General features: G+C 36.4%; 1 protein-coding gene and 1 long non-coding RNA gene across 2 annotated transcripts in view; one reads left to right on the forward strand and one right to left on the reverse strand.

The window, feature by feature from the left end:
* Positions 1-14,240, reverse strand: part of LOC129058616 (uncharacterized) — a 60,263-nt gene extending 46,023 nt beyond the window's left edge. Inside the window, exons 1-3 of the long non-coding RNA XR_008523858.2 lie at positions 14,125-14,240; positions 3,263-3,361; positions 2,826-2,885 (exon numbers count right to left, since the gene is read on the reverse strand). This is a non-coding gene — a long non-coding RNA (uncharacterized LOC129058616). The remainder of the gene's footprint in view (positions 1-2,825; positions 2,886-3,262; positions 3,362-14,124) is intronic.
* Positions 1-23,578, forward strand: part of ZNF385D (zinc finger protein 385D) — a 981,405-nt gene that overhangs the window by 379,206 nt on the left and 578,621 nt on the right. The window lies entirely within an intron of this gene.

Here is a 23,578-nt window from a genome sequence, read left to right on the forward strand (position 1 = left end):
CATGCCTCCCCTTTTTAGACCATATAGGGTAACTTCCTGACATTGCCATGGCATTTGTAAACTGTCATGGCACTGGTGGGAGTGTAACAGTGAGGATGACCAGAGGTCACTTTGACGGTTTAACTACAATGTGCCTCAGATAAGGCCTTTTTTTTCTTTTTTTTTTTTGAGATGGAGTCTCACTCTGTTGCCCAGGCTGGAGTGCCGTGGCATGATCTCCACTCACTGCAAGCTCCACCTCCTGGGTTCATGCCATTCTCCTGCCTCAGCCTCCTGAGTAGCTGGGACTACAGGCCCCCGCCACCACGCCAGGCTAATTTTTTGTATTTTGAATAGAGACGGGGTTTCACTGCGTTAGCCAGGATGGTCTTGATCTCCTGACCTCGTGATCTGCCTGCCTCGGCCTCCCGAAGTGCTGGAATTACAGGCGTGAGCCACCATGCCCGGCCTAGATAAGACCTTTTTGGGTTGAATCTGTTTGGGGATTTTTGAGCTTCTTTTGTCTGGATGTGTGTATCTCTTCCAAACTTGAGAACTTGTTAGCTATTATTTTTTCAAATAGTTTCTCTTTGCCTTCACCCATCTCTTCTCCTTCTGTGATGCCCAGAATTAGAATATTTGGTCATTTTATGGTGTCCCATACATCACATAGTTTTTCTTCATCACTTTTTGTTTTTCATTCTTTTTTTTTTTTTTTTGCCTGACTGGGGTATTTTACAAAACCTGCCTTCAAGTTTAGAAATTCTTCTGCTTAATCTAGTCTATTTTTGAAGCTATCTATTGCACTGCTATAATTCTTACTAGTATAATTCTTATTTAATATGTAAGAACACTGAGTGTCAGAGGTGGTAGCTAAAGTCCCAAGTTCAAAAATGAGAAGTAGAACCATATTTGAAAACTAGTCTGACCATAGATTCTTCTCAAGAGAGTAATACAGTGAAGTTAAAGAATTTGGCGAGAATATTGATAAAGACAAAGCCCCAAAATGTTGGTGATGGCTGATTTTTTTCTCTTAATTTTGAAGAATTTTACTCGCAAATCATTTAAATCAAACAAACAATATTAAATATTGTCATCCCATACACTTAGATTGCATTCAAAGTTGTCTATAACATCAGATGTGACAGGCAAAAAAAAAAAATTTTGTTTTGTCTCAAGTATCCTTTCAGATAGATGCAACAGTTAAGACATCAAACTAACTTTATAGAATATGTTTGCCAGTGAAAACCTGAGGAAATATCTTTGCTATTTGACATTTTAATGCAGTGTAATGCCCTTGGCTTTTTATTGATAAAAACAACAGAACCTCAGAGGAAATACTGCAGTTCTGTGAACCTGACTGATGTGCATAGCTGTATGTCTACATGGCTAAAATCAAATATGAAATGAGTATGTTTGGTAAAAGCAGACAGGACTTAGGAGGTGTAGTAAAGCCTTTTAAAAATGCTAAACCGAGAAAACCAAGTAAACTGTCTCAGTTGGATGCCAGTAACTGATAACCTCTTTATCCTTTTTTTAAGGGGTGTGCATCACAAAAGAAAATTTCTGCTTTAATATAATTTTCCTAGTTAATCCAAGAACTCTTCAGTATGTGCATGTGAGTGTGTGTGTGTCTGTGTCTGTGTGTGTGTATGTTACAACAAACTCCCTTGACAGTCTATTTAAGCCTATGCACTTCTAAGAATGATAATTTTAAATAACTGAAGTATTGAAATACAAATAATTAAAAAGAAAACTGATTACATTAAAATACCATTCTCAAAATATTTTTAAAATGTGATGTTCTTGTTTATTAACATAAGTTCAAAATATGTTCTTGTTATTAACATACTAATAACAAATCTCTTGGCTGGTATAGTAACAACTGATACTTCAAGGTGCTGATAAGTATAAACAATAGTTAAAGATATCTACAAGAAATTCCTATGATGTTTATTGATAAGAAAGTCACAGGAATTGCCATCAGCCCTGTGGCTGATGTCTACATTTATAATTGAAAGATATGCTGAATTTCTCATAGCGACACTAAAAGTAAAGATGGGATTTTGATGCAGGTGTACCCCAAAATTAGGGCTCAGCTCGGGAGGCTTCTTGCCTTTGGTCAGGAAAGAATTCAAGAGCAAGCCAACAGTAAAAGAAACCAAATGTATTAGAGCACCAGTGCACAGCAAAATGGCTGCTCCATAGACAGGGCAGGGTTATCCCATAGGCAGAGTAGCACTCATGGATTGCTGCCTGGCTACATTTATACCTACCCATAATTATATGCTAAATCAGGGGTAGGTTATTCACTAACTTTCTGGGAAAGGAGTAGGAAGTTCTTGGTACCATATAATGTAACTTCCAGGCACCATCATGGCATTTGTATATTGGCATGGCATTGGTGGGAGTGCCATATAGCATGCAAATATATTATTAATATAATTCATAGTCCTGGCTGGTTTGGGCTGGCTGGTTTCTTCGCTACATCCTGTTTTTATCAGCAGGGTTATCAAAACAAGTCTTACTGATCTTCTATCTCAATTTCTCCCCTAATTTCTCTCTCTTTCTCTCTCTCTCTCTCTGTCACACACACACACACACACACACACACACACGCCAAATAGCAACATCAACAAAAAACCCCACCAGATTCTATCCAGAGACTTTGAGTTAAGAATTCCTGTATTAACACATTCCTACTTTATAATATTATCTGCCATTTCCTTGAAAAAGTAAAACAAGTTAAATGGTCCTTCTGGTATCTAAATTTAACAAAACCTGATAACTTGAGAGAAATGTGAAAGAGAAATAAACTATGATATGCAAACACATGAAACACTTACACTCTCTCTCTTTTCCTACATTTCTCTCTACTTCCTCTCCATATTATACTGGTTTTTTTTCTGCAGAGATAGTTACATTTAAAGAAAGTAGATTTAAAAAATCAGTATTTTTTTATTATTATACTTTAAGTTCTAGGGTACATGTGCACAACATGCAGGTTTGTTACATACGTATACATGTGCCATGTTGGTGTGCTGCACCCATTAACTCATCATTTACATTAGGTATATCTCCTAATGCTATCCCTCCCCCCTCCCCCCACCACACAACAGGCCCCAGTGTGTGTTGTTCCCCACCCTGTGTCCAAGTGTTCTCATTGTTCAATTCCCACCTATGAGTGAGAACATGTGGTGTTTGGTTTGCTGTCATTGAAATAGTTTGCTCAGAATGATGGTTTCCAGCTTTATCCATGTCCCTACAAAGGACATTAACTCACCCTTTTTTATGGCTGCATAGTATTCTATGGTATATATGTGCCATATTTTCTTAATCCAGTCTATTATTGATGGACATTTGGGTTGGTTCCAAGTCTTTGCTATTGAAAAAAAATCACAGTTTTTTTTTAAAGCTGTTCCTTTGATGGTTCCATTAAGAAATAAAGTTTAAATAACATTGGTTTAATCTCTCAAAAAACTAAAATAGATTTGATTTATATTTATATTTGTGATTTGGAAACAAGCTCAATTGCTATCAGTTGACAAGGATGCCAGAATAAGTTATTACTTAATTACTTGGACAGAGAAGCAATAAATTAATCGCTTCTTTTTTTCCAATAGAAATATGAATGAATGTGCTAATCCTCCTTACCCTTTGATGGAATAGACATCTTCATAACTAAGGTTAAGATAGTATTTAAAAGTTTTAGGGGGGTTCCTATTCTTAGCAAAGAAAATTACACTTTCCAATATAAAATACTTTTGAATAAGAAGTGATTTTAAAAAAATTTATGTAAGTTGAAGTCTGAACAACTACAACTATACTAACATAAGCTAAAACATCTGTGAGAAATGAATGTGTGACAGTGAGTGCTCACTCATTAAACTAATAGAATAATAGATTATTCTATCAAAATATGAGTTTCAGGAGAGGTGACTAGATGGCACCCGACATTTATTTCTTCCACAAAGAAGGACCAAAACAGTAAGTAGATAACCACACTTTGAATAGAGCATCTAAGAGAGAACACTGAAATTTAGCTGATAAGTGACAGGGAGCCTCTGAGGCATGGAAAAGGAAGGAAATAAAAGCAGCCATCCTGGTCAGGGTCACTTGGAGCCAGGAGAAACTCCACTGCAGGGAAAAGGTAAATGAAGTATACCTAACAGTCCACATTCCCACCATTGACTCCTGCAATCTCAGCCATGGAAGAGTCCCTTGATGCTTGTGGACCCTGAGACTAGTATAGGAAGCTGCTGGGAGTCCACATGATGGCATTATTCCAGAGAGGTAGTTTGCACTGGGTCCCACACACACGCTGAGTCCCAAGCAGCTATAGCACAGCTCCATTTTGAGAGCACAGCCCGCCAGATTATATCCTACCCTGGGGCACAACAGCCTCTGCACCTGCACATCCCTGAGCTTTGCTTACGTTCCCCTGTGTCCACCCAAAGTACTGCAGCATTACGATGTCAGCTAGACCCAGTGGTGCAGCCAGGTCCCCAGCACTCTAGCCCACACAGTATCCTACACCCCAAGGTACAGGCAACGTAGCACACTGGGAAAGCTGCCCCTAGGACAAAGAGAACCAAAGTGTATCTCCACTAGAGCTTCTGCTTGCCTGGCACTGCTGACACTGAGAGCAAACTCTCCCTACCAACTAGCAGTAGGGGCTCTTTGTACCTGAATGTGCCTTCTGGCAATCTGGAGAATGGTCCTCTCGGGCACCATTCTGGGGGCTAAAGACACTGTAACCGCCACTGCTTGAGCATGTCATTTGGGGGTATGGGGATGGACTTGTCTCACCCACCACAGCTGGCATTCACATGTACCATTAGAGGACCTGAAGAAAGACCTGCCCACTTATCACTGCCACCAGCACTCATGCACATCATCCAGGGACCTGGGGATTGACCCACCTCACTCACTGCCACCTACACCTGTGCACACCTTCAGGGGGCCTGGAGATGGGTCAGCTCAGCCTGGCAGTGCCCAAGCATGTCATCTGAGATCCTGAGGATAAACTAGCCTCACGCACTGTAGCCTGTGCCCATGTTCACACGCAGGGGACCTGAGGACATCCCTGCCCCACCAGGTGCTCCCTTACCAGTGCCTGTGTGCATTGATGGGGGCCTGGGAATTGACCCACGTGGCCTGTTGCCACTGGCACCTATGCATGCCTTCTTGGCCAGCCTGACACACCTATACCATTGGCCCCTACCACATATGCTACCTGGAAGCCTGAGGTCTGGCCTGCCCAACCCACTGCTGGAACCTCTATGTTGTTGCCTAGGGGCCTGAATGTTGGCTTATTGATGCTACTGATATAAATGATGTCATGCACATTGCCCAGGGGCCTGAGGACCTATCCACTTATTTGGCCCATTGCTGTCACTGCTGGCACCAAGAAAGTTGCCTGGAGGCAAGAGGATTGGCCTACCTGGACCCACTAACATCACTCACATGTATGCCATCTGAGGGCTCAAGTGTTTACACACCCCGCCCACTGCTCTTGCCACTAGTGCCCAATGACCAGCTGATCTAAAGTGCCTATACATAGCCAAGCCTTGCCACCACCTCCACTAACAACTACAGCCTAAGGAACTGAGGAAATCATAGACACTATTGATGCATATTACAGCTGAAGAAATCATACTGAGACTACACTACCATGTCCACCCAAAAATCAAAGCCAAAGCACCCTACACAATGAGCGCGATGGATACATCTATAGTAAGAAGTCTTTCCCTATAAAAGCCAGTCCAGAAAACTGGGAGAAGTGACTTACATCAGATATTCTAAGGACAAAAGAAACATGAAAAAGCAAGCTAACATAACATCTCTGAAGGAACACAAAATTCTCAAGCAACAGATTCCAATGAAAGAGAAACCTATGAAATACCTAAAAAAAAATGTAAAACGGTGATCATAAAAAAGCTCGGTGAGATACAATAGAATGCAGATAAACAACACAAATAAATCAGAAAAACAATTCATGATCTGAATGAGAAATTCAACAAAGATAGATATGATTTCTAAAACCCATAAATTCTGGAACTAAAGAATTCAATGAATAAAATTAAAAAGTACAATAGATAAGGTTTCCAGGATTAACACTTTGGCATAATCTCAACTTACCACTTTCCCTGTATCATATCTCCAATTTGCTGATGAATGCTGTTTAAGTAAAAACAGTATGTAGATCTATATGTGTTTAATGACCCAACTAACACCAAAGCCTATCGGATGTTCAGGAACACACCTGTAGTCAAAGTTTGGTTTGTTTAGCTTGCTGCAGCAAGGAAAACCGTATCCCAGTAAGAGAATTTAGAAGGATCTCAGTAAGAAAGTTTGTGAAGGGACTTTGTGTAGGTTTGGGCTTATGCTGAATGATTCTTAGAAGGGTCTTGGAAAGGAGAAACCAACTCCAGATTAGGTACTGGTGAGGCAGAGTAGCTTAGCAGTTGGGCACATTAATACCCAGTAACTTAACTGAGGAGACATGATGAATGCTTGGTTTGGTATTGGCAAAAAGCAGAAATTATACAAAAAGGAGATGTTACTCATTTTTCATCTGTGGTATAACCATGGCAGAAACACTGAACCATTATGTATGAGTAAGGATGCTATATGTGGTCTTGACAGTGTCCCATTGGAAGCAAGTTTTTTTCTCTGCTTCAAATGATCGGCAGGAATGTTTTGGTATTAGTAGGAAGGAACATTGCATTGTGATTCCCAGCAAAACTTAATTTTCATTTTCTCATGATATAGCTCTTTTAGAACAAAGTAATTCCACTAGATGTTTTTATTCACTTTTAAAAAGTGTTCCAAAGTACCTAATCAACTACATTATTAATGATGAATTAATGCATAGTTTAATCAAACAGTGAAAAATTGATTAAAATCCAGAATCAGTATGTTTTTGTGGGAAGTGACAGTTAAATGTGCTTATGAGACTTTTCACTGCTTTCGAATAATCATAAGATTATTCGTTTTCCGGTAGCTTATTATTTAGGAGATACCAGAGAGAGAGAATCAATAATTTTACCACAATGAAGTAAATTATCACAAAATGGCATGTGCAGAGATCAGAGAAGAAAAGAAACTTTTTTAAAACAACTCAAGGAAACTTCCCAAATAGTGTTACAATTAAACTTGGGCTTGGAGTTTTGTAACATTCTGTTAAGGGAAAACCAAAATTGCATGCAAAGAGGAGGCTGACAGAGACAGATATGAATGTCAAAGTATTATTCACATGCTTTATTTTCCATAGCTGATATCTTTTCCCTAAGTACCACAGTGGAAATAAAAATACAAATTAAATCTACAGGAGACTTTTGTATCTGGCATGTTGATAAGAAAACTTTTAGATCAGATTCAGGATTGGCAAGGATGCAGTTAAATGAGCAAGCTCAAAAATTTCTGAAAGGAGAGAAAATTCCTATACTATTCCTATGGGTGATTTGGCGATTTGTACAATTTGGTAATTCGAAATGTTCAACTCCATTAGCCCGGTGACTTCACTGCTTGGAGTTTATACTAGGAAACTCATCAGCTATGCATACTAAGATTTACACATGAAGATTTTTATTGCAAATAATTCAAAATGTCTAAGGGACTAGAAACAACATAAATAATTAACAAGACAGAAGAAAGTAAATCAATTATGAAACAGCCATAGACTAGAACACTTTGAAGCTATTTAAAAACATGTTTGTGAAGAAAATGTAATGACTTGGGAACATGTTCATCATATTACACGGATAGCAATATAGTATGATATTGCGAACTTTAGCTTCAGAGAGACCTTTCTTGTCCTATCTTCATCACAAACTATTAATATAGCCTGGGAAAGTGATTTAAACTATTTCATCCTCTTCCTATGGAAAATGGGTTGATTGGGATAACGTTTAAAGAGCTTAGTAACTTGCACCACTGGAAGAGTTGAATACATGATAGCTGTGATGGATGATGATAATATAATTTGAAACTGCTATTTTAACTTCTAACTCACAGAAACGGTTATTCTACCTCCTCCAGCTGCTGTCATCTATTATTTGTATGTCTTCTATCTTGTTTAACATAGATAATAGCCAGAGTGTGTTTGTATGTTTTGCCTGCAGAACAAACAGTGAAGGCTTTCAGATACCCGCAGCTACTAGATAACTTCTAGGGGCTTTTCTGGTCTTTGACTTCTATTGGATATCTATCTTCTGTGAAATTAGATATTATGTTGTCTGTTTGGCATTATTTATGGTATTGCTTGGTTAGAGTGGAGGTAAAAATGGTAACTAATAACAATATAATGTACTGATTGCTGGGCATTATACATTTACACATCGGTTAACTCATTTAATTCTCACAGCAACTACATAAGGCAGGACTGTTATTCTCATTCCACAGATGAGCATGCTAAAGAGAATAGTTAGCTAGCCTAAATTCACACAGCTAGTTAGTAGATAAGCCAAGATTTAAACCCAGGTGGTCTGGCCCTGGAGTGCATAATTCATCAAAATACTCTCTTTTAAAAAGATTGGAGTGTAAAATCCATGCAGGCATGCACTATAACTCACTCATATATCACTGAAATTCTACTTCTTACCACTGTGACTGGTAAAAGTGACAACCTCAATAAATCTTGCCCAAAGCATGACTGACTGACCCAACAGTGAAGAGAATGGGCATTTCATGTTCCAAATGCAATCTGGAGCATGAAGCAATCCTGATAACCATTCTGCAGCTGCCCTTTACCTCCTAGGCTCTTAGGACAAGTATTTACTGTTGAAGAGGTGCCATAATACAGTTCTTTGTCTTATTAGCTGTCGTGCTAGAGCATTCTTATTTGTGGTGGAAACATTTTGCCCACCATTTGACCAATGATTTCCAAATAATGGGAATAACACAAAATATTAAGATGACTTCCAAATTGTTTTTTCTTATTTTAGCTGCATAATTACCACAGTTTTATCAAACACACACATACATACCCCAAATGTTTGCTAACAAAACAAATGTGATTTATTTCCAGTTTATACTTAGAAAATTCATGGCTTTGTGGTGGCATGTGGCTATAGATCTGAAAGCTGAGAGCATGATTTTGGCTCTTGTTTTAGGTTTGCTTGACTGAATAGTTTATTATAACTACAATTTTAAAATTCCTTAGAAACACGAAACGATCTTTGCCAGAAGTACAACTGCTTTCCGTCTAAAATGCCAGCATTTCAGTGTGTCTTGCAACATTTTAATTAGTTTGCTTATGGAACCAAACACATGCATAAAACACTGACAGCAAAGGAAAGTCTCCCTCACCATAATTAGTTTTTGCAAAGGATTACTTACATTTTCATAATTATTCAAATGTTTTTGTACAAGGAATTTTACATTTTAAATAGATAATTATACCTCCATAACAAACCACTGCAAATTAGAAGCTTTGATATACCATTCTAATTCTTGGTACAGTGCACTGTTGGTATTGCCATTAGATCACACATTGGTTGTTTAGAAAGATAGATCTGCTGTATCAACCTGTTAAATGTGAGTTATTGCCAGAAGATTTGTTGTCCTTTCATCTAGCATTCTGTTTTCAAAGGAAATCCAAGCTATACAGTTTTCAATAGTTAAAGAAGTTCAGAATTTTCCCATCTGAGTTAGCAACAAGTGTTTCAGCTCATACAATTTTTCTGTAGATGTTGTAGAAATAGGCTGAGCTCTCTAAAAAGAAAGTGAGGGAAAGACTCAAGATTTCTGTAACTAAATTAGAGTCAATAACTTTATATATTCTAGTATCACTGTGCCAGGTAGATTTATTATTTAGAGAAAGTTATAATTTATAGCATATACATTATATATTAAGTACAAATATAATTACTGATAATTATATATTTATATAATGGAAATACATATTAACTCTTAAAAGTAATTTTAAGCAATAGAAATGAGCAGAAATGGAAACAATGATCTTTTCTAACCTTATCACCCTGATAAAGGCACAGGCGATATTATGAGCTCTTGCTAGGAAGTTAGGTAAGTTCATAGCCTGGTAAGATAGAAAATGGAGTGTGATTTCTAACTTTGGATTTGTGAAGAGTTCCTTTTTGCTCCCAAATAACTACTGATGTTGACCAAGGCTTTGCTAGATGTAATCATGAGAAGAAGAAAGTATTACATTTATGCCAGTGCCAATAAACCCCTAAGATGACAGTGCAATTGCACTGGCAAATCAGGAATTTTAGCTTAGAGATTCTTCTTTTCAAAGAAAATAAGCATCCTATAATCATTGCTCAGATCTGACATAGCCTCACGGAATTTTTTTTAAAAGATAATTTGACAAAGGCCCTGTGAAACAATAGCAGAATCTTGCATTTGGAGTCAGGGTAAAATGTACCTTTTAAAAATTATTTCCCATTTAATATTTGTCTTTAAAGCTAAAATAAAACAGATAGGTGGAAATCGTTGTGTTTGGGTGCTGGAAATGTTACACATAAAGCTTTGTGTTAAATCAGGCACACATGTGAAAGCTCCAGGGAGATTAGAAACAGAAATAAATTCTCACTCAACAGCTTGACATATACCATCAACAGACATGTGAAAGCGGCACAGTTTGTGCCAAAAAAGATAGTAAGTTATCAAGAATATAATTTTGTGTAACCTGGGTCAGTTGAAGCATTTTAATGGCTTAGATGAGGAGAACATTCAAAGGTAATCACATACTTACAGACTGGATGGTTTGGCTGTCCTTTTTTTTTTTATTATTGTGGAAAGAAAACGTGATGTCATAAGAACATGCATCCAGTGTTTCCAAGGATAAGAATAAAATAGCTTTTGGTATTTAGTATTGTGTAAGACATTTAAAGCCTATTTCATTATTTATTCAAATATTTGTTCCAAGTCCAAAACTGACATACCTTTTGAGAGAATGATAATCATTTGCTAATAATTATCTTTTACATGTCTAAACCAATCCATAATCCACAAATAATTAGTTTCCAACTATTGCATCAGTGCATTGTGTCAGAAAATCATAACTGTATTCCTACGTAATTTGGAGAATGGCAAATTTGGAAAATAATGAACATATTCCAGAAATGCATCCTAGGAGACCAAAGTCCAGTCCAAACCAGTTTATTATAACTACAATGTTAAAAAAGTGTAGTTGTAAGAAACAAGTTGGTTGAGCTTTGATATGTAAGGTTAAACCACGACCATTCCTACAGAAACTATTCTAAAAAATTGAGGAGGAGGGACTCCTCCCCAATTCATTCTATGAGGCCAACAACATCTTGATACCCAAACCTGGCAAAGACACAACAAAAGAAGAAAACTTCAGCCCAATATCCTTGATAAACATCAATGCAAAAATCCTCAGCAAAATACTTGCAAATCAAATTCAGCAGCACATCAGAAAGCTAATCCACTATGATCAAGTAGGCTAACTAGACCCACACAAATCAGTAAATGTGATTCATCACAAAAACAGAACTAAAGACAAAAAAAACCACATGATTATCTCAATAGATGCAAAAAAAAAAAAAAGGCTTTCGATAAAATTCAACACCCTTTCATGTTAACAACCCTAAATAAACTAGGTATAGTAGAAACATACCTCAAAATAATAAGAGCCATCTATGGCAAACCCACAGTCAACATTATACTGAATAGGCAAAAGCTAGCAGTATTCCCCTTGAATACCAGCTCAAGACAAGTATGCTCTCTCTCACCACTTTTGTTCAACACAGTATTGGATGTCCTAACCAGAGCAAACAGGCAAGAGAAAGGAATAAAGGGCTTCCAAATAGGAAGAGAGGAAGTCAAGCTATTTCTGTTTGCAGACAACATGATTCTATATCTAGAAAACCTCACAGTCTCAGCCCAAAAGCTCCTCTCACTGATAAACAACTTCAGCAAAGTTACAGGATACAAAGTCAATGTACAAAACTCACTTAGCATTCCTAGACACCAACAACAGCCAAACCAAGAGCCAAATCAGAAAGGCAATTCTACTTACAATTGCCATAAAAATAATAAAATACCTAGAAAACCTAGAAATACAGCTAACCAGGGAGGTGAAAGATCTCTACCATGGGAATTACAAAACATTGCTCAAAGAAATAAGACAAGATACAAACAAATGGAAGAAAAATCCCATGCTCATGAATAGGAAGAATCAATATAATTAAAATGGCTATACTGCCCAAAGAAATTTACAAATTCAATGCTACTCCTATCAAACTACCAGTGATGTTCTTCACAGAATTTAAAAAAAAAAACTATTTTAAAATTCAAATGGAACCCAAAAAGAGCCCAAATAGCCAAGGCAATCCTAAGCACAAAGAACAAAGCTGGAGGCATCATGTTACCTGACTTCAAACTATACTACGAGGCTACAGTAACAAAAACAGCATGGTACTAGTACAAAAACAGGCACATAAACCAATGGAAAAGGATAGAAAGCCCAGAAATAAGGCCACATATCCATGAACATCTGATCATCAGCAAAGCTGACAAAAACAAGCAATGGTGAAAAGACTTCTTATTCAATAAATGGTGCTGGGAAAACTGACTAGCCATAAGCAGAAGACTGAAGCTGGACTCCTTTCATACACCGTACACAAAAATCAGCTCAAGATGAATTGAATACTTAAATGTAAAACCCAAAACTGTAAAAACCCTAGAAGACAATCTAGGCAATACCACCCTGGACATAGGAACAGGCAAAGATTTTATGACAAAGACACCAAAAGCAATTGCAACAAAAGCAAAAGTTGAAAAGTGGGATCTAATTAATTGTTAAGAGCATCTGCACAGCAAAAGAAACTATCAACAGGATAAACAACCTACAGAATGAGAGGAAATTTTTGCCAACTATGCATCTGACAAAGGTGTAACATCCAGCATCTATAAGGAAATTAAAAATTTGCATGATAAAAACAAATAGCCTCATTTAAAAGTGTTCAGACATGAACAGACACTTCTCAAAAGAAGACACGCATGCAGCCTTCCAACAATTATATTGAAAAAAAAATCTCAATATCACTGATCATTAGAGAAATGCAAATCAAAACCACAATGAGTTACCATCTTATACCAGTCAGAATAGCTTTTATTAAAAAGTCAAAAAGTAACAGATGCTTGTGAGGTTGCAGAAAAATGAGAACATTTATACACTGTTGGTAGGAGTGTAAATTACTTCAACCATTGTGGAAAGCAGTATAGTGATTCCTCAGCGAGCTAAAAATACAACTATCATTCAACTCAGCAGTCCTATTATTACATAAATACCCAGAGGAATAGAAATTATTCTACCATAAAGACACATGCACGTGAATGTTCAGTATAGCACTATTCACAATAGCAAAGACACAGAATCAAACTAAATGCCTACTAAAGACAGATTGGATAAAGAAAATGTGGTACATATATACCATGGAATGCTATGCAACCATAAAAAGAAGAATTAGATCATCTCTTTTGCAGGAACATAGATGGAACTGGAGGCTATTATCCTTAGCAAACTAACTCAAGAACAGAAAACCAAATATTACATGTTCTCACTTATAAGTGGGAGCCAAATGATAAGAACTTATGAACACAAAGAAGGAAACAACAGACACTGGTCTAGTTGAGGGTGGAAGAAAGAAGAGGGAGAGGAACAGCAAAGATAACTATTGGATACTGGGCTTAATAGCTGGATGACAAAATAGTGTGTACAACAAACCCCTGGGACATGTGTTTATGTAACAAAATTTTCATATGGACCCCCAAACCTAAAATAAAAGTTTAAAAGGAAGGTTGAACCATATGGCTAATATGTGATCTACAAAATCAGCAATTTCATGTGGTTCATTCCAAGAGTAGTTGTGTTTTATAAGTTCATATGACACTGTTTTTCACTTCAACGCTACTATTACTCATTATCTATATTATTACATTGCATTATTATCCACTTTTATGTAATAAATCTCCCCAAAATTTAGTGGCTTAGAACAACAAAAATTTATGTCACAGTTTCCATGAGTCAGGAATTCAAAAGTGACTTGGCTGAGTTGTTCTAGTTCAGGGTTTCTTGTGAAGTTACAGTTAAGTTATTGGACAGGGCTGAAGTTAACTGAAAGCTTGACTGGGGCTGGAGGATCTACTTACAAGGTGGCTCATTCACATGCCCAGAAAGTTACTGTTGGTTGTTGGCAAGAGGCCTTAGTAGTTCCTTGCCCCAAGAGCCTCTCTATAAGGCTGCCTTAATAACCCCACAATATAGCTAGCTTAACCTAGAAAAGGATCAGAGAAGTAAAAAGGAACTCCACCATCTTGCTCAGATATCACAATGCCTTTTATGACCTAGTCTTGAAAGTCAGGCAGCATCATTTCTACCATATTTTGTATCCTAGAAATGAGTCACTGAGTCCAGCCCATAAGCAAGAAGAGGGAGAATTAGGTTACACCTTTTGAAGAGAGGAGTATCAAAGAATTTTAAAGCCACCACAACAGCAATTGTTACTCTCTATGCAAGCATATGTGACTAATGCTCATACAATGTTTTGAAACACAAGTTCATTTGGCGAAGGCAAGACACATATTTTTCCATCCTAGTGCTCTCTCTCTACTTATCTCCTCTTCATCTTCCAATCATTCTGCAAAAACCTCATTCTTCTCTCTTTCTTTTTTCAGCATCTCTGCGGAGATACAATATCTGAAAAGTAGTATTTATTATTTGCCATTTCAAGGACCTATGAGACAAACATACTTGAACCTTGTAAGAAAGTAAATGTTTAATGAAGTGAGGCAGGAATTTTATTCCAACTCTATTTATATGAAACTTTAAATCCACACATTTTGTAAAAACCTACCCCCACAATTTGTTAGGGGAAAACTTACTTATTGTGAGCCAGCGTAACTGAGTTGTGGTTTCAGCTTAGTTGCTAACTAGCTGTCAAATATTGGATAAAAAGCTCAATATCACACCTCAGTTTTTCTTATGTCTACAATGAGGTTACCTGTAAGGTTTTGTTTAATGAAAAAATAGTATATGGTTATGATTAATAGTGACATATGGAGTTAAATGTACGTAATATAATAGCACAGAATTTTGTGGGTTTTTTTCCCCCTTCTGTTTGGTGCAGTTTTACAGGGCAATAACAAAATACCCCATGGTCCCCCATATCCTCCTTTTAAAAATGTTTGGACCCAGCCCAGACTATTCTACAGGCAAATGATTTATTAACTGTGTATCATTTGGTCAGGGTCACCATTGAAAAAAAATGGCATGTACTGGAGATAGTCACAACTATTTTCCATTGTGCTAAGTGTCATCATGTCCATTGAGCAGGCTTTTGGAGCTGGTGAGCCTGAATTTTGGAAGCTGTATACTGAGCAAATAAGCTTTCAAATTTAAAGTTCCAATTTTAGATATTAATATGAAGAAAATATGTTTTGTTCACGTATTTTACTTTTCTTGGGAAAAGTAAATTTTTTTTAAGTTGAATATTTGTGAATATTTGTATACAGTCAAGGTCACTAATGCAGGAAACATTTGTCATAATGCCGAGCACCTAAACATGCCTTTCACATGCCATCTAGCCTTGCTCCCCAAGAAGACTTTTCAAGGTGTTAATTTGCCAATTTGCTTAAATATGTAAATTTGATTAAATTTACAATGAGCTATTTAGAGACATAGACATAATAGAAATGTCTTATACTCATAAAAGATTAATTGAATAAGAACACATATGGAAATTTTTACTAATATCAGGCCTAGTCTGGAGACAAAAGCAAAATCTGATTACAAACATATGTCTCAGATCACAGACAAACTTCTAAGCTCTGAGACAATTTAGCAATAACTTAAGTCACACCAGAACACACACATCCTAATCTACTTTAGCCAGTGGTGGCATAGTTCCTGGGTTTCTCCCCCTTTAAAGCAAAAATAAATAAATTAAAAAGCAAAGGCAAAACACGTAGCATATCTAATATTCCACAACATTGGCCCTAATTTAAATCCTAGGTTTAGATCATACCGGTAACAGATAGACAGCAAACATTCATTTAGTACTTACTCTTTAACAAGTGCCTGACTGGTGAATGTACATTTGCAACCAAGTAAGAAACAGACACTGCTCTCAAGAAGCTGAATCTAGAATTAAGAGATTGCAATAAAGAGCAATAAAGCAGCATAAAAGGCTTCAAAGACATCCTACCTCTGGAGGTGATTAATAAAAACACAGAACAGGGTAAAGGTAGTCTAAGTATTTCTCTATCTGGAAAAGAAGACTGGTCTGATTCATTATTTATTTATGAATTCTATAGTAGTGTCATTATTAATATCTGGTGTATCTGATTCTTGCCTTTGGCTATACCAATTATCTCCAGGTCTGCTGAACAAAAAGCAGAGGAGAGAATTGGTGGGGCAGTGTGCTCGCCCTTAAACAGCCTGCATTCTGCTCGTTTCTCCAAAGATGTACAGAGCTATTGAATCATCTTTTTTGTTTGTTTGTTTGTTTTCCTTTTTTTGGAGACAGGGTTTTGCTGTTTCCCAGGCTAGAGTGCAGTGTGTGATCATGGCCCACCGTAACCTCCAAAGGCTCAAGCGATCCTCTTGCTTCAGCCTCCCGAGTAGCTGGGACCATGGACAGCCCCACCATGCCTGGCTAATTATTATTATGATTATTTATATATGTATATATATATATTTTAGAGATGGAGTTTTCATGTGTTACCCAGGACCATCTCTAGCCCCTGTCCTCAAGCAGTCTTCCCACTATGGCCTCCAAAATAGCTGGGATTTCAGTCATCAGCCACCACATCAGGCCCTGAGTAGTCTTTTAGGTAGACCTGCAAACACAGTTCCCACCCCATCTTTTATTACTGTTTTTTATCTTTGAACTTCTCTCCCTTGATTAATTTTTTGAGTTCCTTGAAAGCCAAATACAACCAATATTCAAAGGGACTTTATTAGCTGTGGAACCCCCCAGACAACCACCACCATACTCAAGCTTTAATTAAAAAAAATTTGATTAATTGAAATGTAGTATGTATATACAAAAGCACACAAACACGAATCATAAGTGTACAGTTCAATGGATTTCCACAAAGTAAACATATCTGTGTGACTACCATTGAGTCAAATAATAGAATATTACCAACACCCCTAGCAGCCCCACAGTGCTATCCCTTGGAAATCAGTCTTCCTCTAATAATAGTCATGGATTAGTTCCACCTAATACTGAGTATTATTTAAGTGGCTTCATGCAACATGTACTCTTTTGTACCTGGTTTGTTTTGTACAATATCATGTTTGAATGATTCATCAATGTTGTTATATGTAGCGGTTTTTTTTTTTTTTTTTTCCTGAGACGGAGTCTTGCTCTGTGGCCCAGGCTGACGTACAGTGGCACGATCTGGGCTCACTGGAACCTCTGCCTCCCAGTTCATGCAGTTCTCCTGCCTCAGCCTCCCAAGTAGCTGGGATTACAGGCATGCAACACAACTGGCTAATTTTTGTATTTTTAGCAGAGATGGGGTTTCACCATATTGGCCAAGCTGTTCTCGAACTCCTGACCTCATGATCTGCCCACCTTGGCCTCCCAAAGTGCTGCGATTACAGGTGTGAGCCACCTGCCCGCTGGTTTTTTTATTTCTCAGTGCAAAATAGTTTTCCATTATACGAATGTACTGAAATATATTTACCTATTCTGGGGTTAATGGAAAGTTTGGGGCTGTTATAAATAACACAACCATAGGCAATGTAGTACATGTTTTTGGTGATTATCTGTTACATATAATATGTCTCCTGTACTCTTCTGTGTATTTCCTGTTACGGTCCATATATTTTCTTTTGATCTGTCTCCCAGATCATTTATGTTCAGCTGCATCCCTCTATCATGCTATCAATTTTAGTTACTGTATTGTTTCAATTCAAAATTCTCCATGTGATCATCCTCTTATAATTCTCCACTTGGTCATTTATTTGTTCGAAGATACTAATCAAAACTATTTTAAATTTGTTTTCTTTTTTCTTTTTTTTTCGTTTTTTTTTCAGACGGAGTCTCACTGTTGCCCAGGCCGGAGTGCAGTGGAGCGATCTTGGCTCACTGCAGGCTCCGCCCACTGGGGTTCACGCCATTCTCCTGCCTCAGCCTTTCGAGTAGCTGGGACTACAGGCGCCCGCCACCTCACCCGGCTAATTTTTTGTATTTTTAGTAGAGACGGGGTTTTACCGCGTTAGCCAGGATGGTCTCGATCTCCTGACCTCATGATCCGCCCGCCTCGGCCTCCCAAAGTGCTGGGATTACAGGCAAGAGCCACCGCCCCCAGCCTGTTTTCTTATTACTGTAGTATTTGTGTCACATGTAGATATGTTTCTGTTGTCTATTGTTTCTTCTGGTCCTATTATTTAATATCTCTAAAAAAAATTTTCTGTCATTACTAGACTTCTGAATGAGAAATTTTAGTGATAATTTAACCTATCCTCTGGCAGGCCAAGAAGAGGTATATTACTCAAATCTGATCAGATCTTGAAATAACTTAGGCTAGTTTGCAGCTTCAGTAAGGTTCAGGATACCTCTAGTTTTCCCCATATACATGGTGCATCCCTCAGGGTGTCCCAATTAGAGCCTGAGTGTTTGCTAGGGCCATTCTTCTTTGAAGGCTCTGAAGAAGAAGTCTGGTCTCCCTAGAACTGTGGAAATGCTGAAAACTTCATATTACCCTTCAAGTATGTTTGGCTTTTTTCAACACACTTGATGCTTGGCTCGTTTGCATCTTGTTCTGTATAGTTAATCAGATGACTCAATGGAAGAACAGGTATTGATTGCCAAACTCACTTTAATTTTTTTTTAATTTTCCTGGGTACATAGTAGATACATAGTAGATATATATTTTTTGGGGTACCATAGTAGATTTATATATATATATTTCATGGGTACATAGTAGGTATATATTTTTGTGGTTACACAGAGGGCACATGAGGTATTTTGATAAAATTACACAATGTGTAAAAATCCCATCAAAGTAAATGGGGTATCCATTACCTCAAACATTTATCCTTTCTTTGTGTTACAACCAAATTATATGTTTTTAGTTATTTTAAAGTGTACAATAAATCATTATTGACTGGAGTCACCTTGTTGTGATATCAAATACTAGGTCTTATTCATTCTATCTAACCATATTTTTGAACCCATTAATTATTCCCATCCTCACTACCCTTTCCAACCTCTGGTAACCATGATTTTATTCTCTCTCTCCATGAGTTCCATTGTTTTAATTTTTAGCTCCCACAAATAAGTGAGAACATAGGAAGTTTGTCTTGCTGTGCCTGGCTTATTTCATTTAACATATCTTCCAGTTCCATCCCTGTTGTTGTAAATGACAGGATATTATATTTATGGCTGAATAGTACTCCATTGTGTATATGTACATTTTCCTTATCAATTTGTCTGTTGACAGACACTTAGGTTGCTTCCAAATCTTGGCAGAGTAGTGCTGCAACAAACTATGGAAGTGCAGATATCTCTTCAATATACTGATTTTCTCTCTTTTGGGTACATACCTAGCAGTGGTATTGCTGAATTGTACGGCAGTTCTATTTTTAGTGTTTTTGAGGAACTGCCAAACTGTTCTTTATAGTGCTTGTACTAATTTCATTTCCACCAACAGGGTTCCTGTTTCTCCTCTTCCTTGCCAGCATTTGTCATTGCCTGTCTTTTGGACAAAAGCCTTTCAACTGGGATAAGATGATATCTCACTGTACTTGGGATTTGCATTTCTCTGATGATCAGTGATGTTGTGCACACTTTTATATCCTTGTTTGCCATTTGCATGCCTTCTTTTGAGAAATGTCTAGTTAGATCTTTTGCCATTTTTAATTGGATTAGTTTTTTTTCTCATTGAGTTGTTTGAGCTCCTTATATATTCTGGTTAGTAATCCCTTATCAGATAGATAGCTTGAAAATATTTACTTCCATTCTGGGGGTTGTTTCTTCAATTTGTTGATTGTATCCTTTACTGTGCGGGAGTTATTTACTTGATGTGAACCCATTTGTCCATTTTTGCTTTGGTTGCCTGTGCTTGTAGAGTATTACTCAAGAAATCTTTGCCCAGACCAATGTCCTAGAGAGTTTTTCCAGTTTTTTTCGTAGTAGTTTCTTAGTTTAAGATCTTAGATTTAAGTGTTTGATCCATTTTGGTATGATTTTTGTATTTGTTGAGAGGTGGGGGTCTAGTTTCATTCTTTTGTATATGCATATCTAGTTTTCCCAGCACCACTTATTGAAGATATTGTCCTTTCCCCAGTGTGTGTTCTTGGCACCTTTCTTGAAAATAAGTTCGCTGTAGATGTGTGGATTTATTTCTGGGTTCTCTATTCTGTTCCACTGGTCTATATGTCTGTTTATATGCCAGTACCATACTGTTTTCCTTACATTATCTCTGTTGCATAATTTGGAGTCAGGTAATGTGATTCCTCAAGTTTTGTTCAAATTTTTGCTCAGGATAGCTTTGTCTATTCTGGGACTTTTGTGGTTCCATATAAATTTTAGGATTATGTTTTCTATTTCTGTGAAGAATGTTATTGGTATTTTGATAGGCATTTATTGAATATATAGATTGCTTTGAGTAATATATACATTTTTAAAAATATTTATTCTACCAATCCATGAACATAGAATACCTTTTCATTTTTTTGACCTCTTCAATTTCTTACATCAATATTTTATAGTTTTCATTGTAGAGATCGTTCACTTTTTTGTTTTATTCCCAGATATTTAATTTTAACTGTAGCTATTATAAATGAGATTACTTTTTTGATACATTTTTCAGATAGTTTGGTGTTGTCATATAGAAATGGTACTGATTTTTGCATGTTGATATTGTATCCTGCAACTTTACTGAATCTGTTTATCAGTTCTAGTAGTTTTCTGTCAGAGTCTTTAGGTTTTTCCAAATATAAAATCATATCATCTGCAAACAAGGATAATTTTACTTCTTTCCTTTTCCTTTCCAATTTAGATGCCCTTTATTTCTTTCTTTTCTCCTATTGGTCTAGCTAGTACTTCCAGTACTGTGTTGAATAGCAGTGGTGAAAGTGGGCATCCTTGTCTCATCCCAGATCTTAGAGGAAAAGCTGTCAGTTTCTCCCTGTTCAATATGATACTAGCTGTGAGTCTGTCATATATGACTTTTATTATGTTGAGATATGTTCCTTTCATATCCAGGTTTTTCAGAGTTTTTTATTATGAAGGAATGTTAAAAGTTAGCAAATGCTTTTTTACCATCAAGTGAAATTATCATATGGTTGTTGTCCTTCATTCTACTGATATAAGATATCACATTGATTGACTTCTGTATGTTGAACCATTCTTGCGTCCCTGGAAAAAAGTCCAACTTGGTCATGATGAATGATTTTTTTAATGTATTGTTGAATTTGGTTGTTTGGTATTTTGTTGAGGAAATTTGCGTCAATGTTCATCAGGGATATTGACCTGTTACTTTCTTTTTTCTTTGAGGTGTTTTCTGGTTTTATTATCAGTGTAATACTGATCTCATAGAATGAGTTTGGAAGTATTTCCTCTCCCCTTTTCAGAATAGTTTGGTTAAAATTGATATTAGTTCTTTTTCAAAACTTTGGTAAAATTCAGCAATGAAGCCACTGGGTCCTAGTCTTTTCTTTGCTGGGAGAATTTCTTATTATGGCTTCGATCACATTACTTGTTATTCATCTATTCAGGTTTTGGATTTCTTCACGGTTCAATCTTAGTAGATTGTGTGTCTAGGAATTTATCTATTTCTTTTAAGTTTTCCAATTTATTGGCATATAGTTGCTCAGAGTAGCCTCTAGTCATCCTTTGAATTTCTGTGGTATTAGTTGTAATGTCCCTTTTTCATCTCTAATGTTGTTTATTTCGGTCTTTTTTGTTTTTTTCTTAGTCTAGTTAAAGCTTATCAACTTTATAATTTCAAAAAAACAACTTTTCATTTTGTTCATCTTTTATATTGTTTTAACCTTTCAATTTCATTTATTTCTGCTCTGAAATTCATTATTCCTATTCTTACAACTTGTGGTTTGATTTGTTCTTGATCTTCTACTTCTCTAAAATACACCAATAGGTTGTTTATTTGAAGTTTTAACACTTTTATTATATAGGCACTTATGGCTATAAACTTTCCTCTTATTACTGCTTGTGCTGTGTCCCATAAGTTTTTGTATGTTGTGTTTCCATTTTTATTTGTTTCAAGAACTTGTTACATTTTCTTCTTAATTTCTTCATTGGCCCACTGGTCATTCAGGACCATATTGTTTAATTTCCATGTATTTGTATACTTTCCAAATGATTTCTAGTTTTATTCCACTGTGGTCAAAGAAGATACTTGATACAATTTCTTTTTTTGAAATTTTTAAGACTTTTTCTCCTATTATATGGTCTATCCTTGAGAATGATTCATATACTGAGAAAAAGAATGTATATTCTTCAGCCATTGGCTGAAAATAGTAAATATATATTAGGTCCATTTGTTCTTAGTGCATATCAAGTTCAATTTTTCTTTGTTGATTTTCTGTCTAAATGATTTTTCCACTGCTGAAAATGGATGTTGAAGTCTCCAACTATTATTGTGTTGGGATCTACCTCTCTTGATAACTCTGATAATATGTGCTTTATATATCTGGGTGTCCCAGTGTTGGGTGCATATATATTTACAGTTGTAATATCTATTTGTTGAACTGATCCCTTGATCATTACATATAGTGACCTTCTTTGTCTCATAGTTTTTGTTTTTAAATCTATTTTGTCTAATATAAGGATAGCCACTCCTGCTCTTTTTTGGCTTCCAGTGGCACGAAATATCTTTTTTCATCCCTTTATTTTCAGTTTATATGTATCTTTATAGGTGAAATGTGTTTCTATAGGCATCAGATCACTGGGTCTTTTTTATTTTTATCCATTCAGCTAGTCTATGTCTTTTGATTTGAGAGTTTAGTCTGTTTACATTAAATGCTATTATTGGTAAGTAAGGACTTACTCTTGCCATTTTTTTCATTTTTTTGGCCATCTCTTTCTTCCTTCTTTCCTTCTTGTCTTCCTTTTAGTGAAGGTGATTTTCTCTAGTGGTATATTTTCATCTTTTACTTTTTATTTTTGTGTATCCATTATGTTTTTTGATTTGAGGTTACCATGAAACTTGCAGGTAATATCTTAAAACCCATGATTTTAAACTGACAACTTAACATTTATTGCATAAACAAACAAAAAAGAAGCAAGTAAATTGAAAACTAATAAAAATTCTTAACGTTATCATCCTGTTTTTTAACTTTTTGTTTTTTCCATTTATTATGCTATGTCTTAAGTTGTTGTAGTTATTATTTTTGCTAGGTTCATCTTTTAGTCTTTCTATTCTGGGTATGAGTAGTTTATACACCATAATTACAGTGTTTGTTATAATATTGTGTTTTTTCTATGTACTTACCATTACCAGTGAGTTTTGTACCTTCAGATGATTTCCTATTACTCATTAATGTCTTTTTCTTTCAAACTGAAGAGCTCCCTTTAGTATTTCTTGTAGGACAGGTCTTGTGTTGATGAAATCCCTCAGCTTTTGACTG

Source organism: Pongo abelii, chromosome 2 (genome assembly GCF_028885655.2).
Source record: "Pongo abelii isolate AG06213 chromosome 2, NHGRI_mPonAbe1-v2.0_pri, whole genome shotgun sequence".
In the NCBI taxonomy this organism is placed as follows: domain Eukaryota; kingdom Metazoa; phylum Chordata; class Mammalia; order Primates; family Hominidae; genus Pongo; species Pongo abelii.